Source organism: Aristolochia californica, unplaced genomic scaffold (genome assembly GCF_029961685.1).
Source record: "Aristolochia californica isolate CCGP_79_NKW_82.1479 unplaced genomic scaffold, dmAriCali1.0.hap1 SCAF_10, whole genome shotgun sequence".
NCBI classification, from domain to species: domain Eukaryota; kingdom Viridiplantae; phylum Streptophyta; class Magnoliopsida; order Piperales; family Aristolochiaceae; genus Aristolochia; species Aristolochia californica.
The window spans coordinates 27,120,109-27,122,522 of record NW_027181771.1 but is presented as its reverse complement, the minus strand read 5'-3'; the positions used below and the strand labels follow the sequence as shown (position 1 = coordinate 27,122,522).

The window sequence follows — 2,414 nt, the reverse complement described above, 5'->3', positions numbered from 1 at the left end:
AGTGAAGATTGTATTGGTGTGTTGTATTATCCATAATTAACTTCTTGGAGAATGTGTAAGTGATGAATTTACTCGAAGAGCAAGGTCCAAGCAATGCCTTAGAGTTGACAAACTTCATGGTGAGATGACTTATCGTATGTGGGATGATTCTTGTTATCATATTTGACTTATAACGTAGTTTTTATTTAATATACCGAGTGGTTTTTTATTTGCAATGGACTTATGTAGGCCAGTAATTTTCTTTGATCCTTTTCTTATTTGTTATGGCCGGGATGGCTAAAGATCATCAAGACGGTGAGATAATCACCGGTGTCATCTTCCCAAGGAGGTGTGGCTGGGTTTCTGGCTGTTGGAAGAATTAATCAGAACTGCCCGATGTTACTCTCACCATTGTTGAAACCTCTCATTTATATAATCCTCAACGAGACTAACCACCCCAAGTGCCAATCAGTTTTTACTCATCCATTTTCTTTTTTAGTGTTTCTGTATGTCCTTCGTTCTCGATGTTCCCACAACCATGTAATTTGATTCCTTTTGAATAAAGCATATTACACAAAATCTATCAGTGACACAGCAACTAGAGAGACTGAAGGTAGCTTGTTGAGGTTTTTAATTTAAACACAGCACGGGGCCAAAGAGAGGAAATCGAGCTCGAAGAGGGAGAGACCTGTTTCTCTAGCACCTCAACAAAAGAGATTGGGCAAGATTCTAGAGAAAGAGGGGGATTCCAACAAAATAAGACATGTACAATGTATATGCATAAAGTTAACAACGGATGATCAAATCCAACATTTTACTGGTCTTGGATTGTTAAACACGGAATAGATTTCAACTGATAAACAATTAACATATAAAAATGTGAGACGGAATCAGTAGACAAACGACACCAGCAGCCGCTCATCTGTGGATCCATCACTACGGTTGTCTGGCCGCTGCCGTTGAATTCAATCCAACGGCTTTCTCTTTTGCACTGTCTATCAAGGTCCTCGACACATTCAACACAGTCAAGGGCCCATAAAATCAGACATTGCAACCAAGGACTCTCGACCTCAAATGGCGAGAACACAAAAACTCAAAATCAAAATAAAAAATAAAAAAAATCGAAGTGTGCAATAACTGAAATACAAGCAAAACACATACAGGAAGGAGGGGATTATCACAAAAAAAAAAAAAAAAAAAAAAAAAACAAGAAGTCCTATGAACCAGAAATAAAGGATATGATAGGTGATCCAAAAGGCTCATATCAAGTGTATGTTAGGGAGATCTATCAGCGTGGGCACCCCAGTGGAGAAGAAGATACCTAGCCACGCAAATGAATCCGCGGCGGCACCGCCTTCTCCAAATCTAGGGTTTTAGGAAACCCACTCGAGGCCTCTCTCTTTCTAATCACAGCCAAACAGAATGAAAATCCAAGTGCGGGGAAGAAAATGCCACAACGACATTCATCCAGGCTTCCGGGCTGAGAATAGATGAAGAAGGATTCAGCGGGACTTCAGATAGTGGAGAGGGAGGAGAAGTGAAAGCACAAATATAGTTTGCAGGTTTTAGGGCTTGTAAGGGTTATAAGATTGGACGTTATCTGGAACGTTCATTTCATTTAAAGATCCACAGAAGGATCTACGATGTAAAATGCTTACGATCCGGCATTCTAGTCAAACCAAACCTATGGTGGAAATCCACGCATTAGGTTAGGTTACAAAAACTTACACAAATCTGGACCAACCGATTGAACCAGGTTCAATTGGCCTCGCTTTCTTTGTGAGGCGGATTGCAGCTTTGTCTAGTGGGTTTAATAACTTGACTATCAAGATAGTCATTGTTGAGATTACTACAAATAAAAATTATAAGATTATTAATATATTTCCAAGTACACTAGCTACAAGTTATTTTTATTATCTAGCTAGCCATTATTACTGTCAGAGTGGTTTCGTCCACTCGGTAGCTTTTTGTACCTAACATATCGGTCTTTTGGATATATTGGCTAGCCGCTGTCATGGTATCAAAGCTGGGCACGCCACGTCCCGTGTTCGAATCCTGTGAGAGACAATTAAGAATGGGCGGGGTGGGTGTCAGAGTGGTTCTATCCACTCTTGTAGGCGGTAGCTTTCCGCACCTAACAGATCGGTCTTTTGGGTAAATTGGCTAGCTGTTGTCAATTACAATCATTACAAATCCAAAAATTAATAGATCTTTTGTAATCTATTTGCATATATATTATTTATTAATTACTTAATTTGGCTCATTATTAAGTGAAGTTAAACATATCATTTAACAATAATGTAGTTCATCTTATTTTGTTTTATTACATCATTACCATTAATACATGATTAATTATTAAGTAATTTTCAAATGTGACCAATATGAACTCACTTCTCTTTTGGGAGTTCAAAACTATTAAAATGATATAATGGTAG

The 2,414-nt window shown here is 38.3% G+C and overlaps 1 non-coding gene across 1 annotated transcript; it reads right to left on the bottom strand.

Annotated features, from left to right (window-relative positions):
• Nucleotides 1-854: 854 nt before the first annotated feature.
• On the bottom strand, nt 855-1,027 carry LOC137943320 (small nucleolar RNA snoR143). Its single transcript, XR_011110655.1, has one exon. It is a non-coding gene; the product is annotated as a small nucleolar RNA snoR143 (small nucleolar RNA).
• Between the last annotated feature and the right edge of the window lie 1,387 nt (nt 1,028-2,414).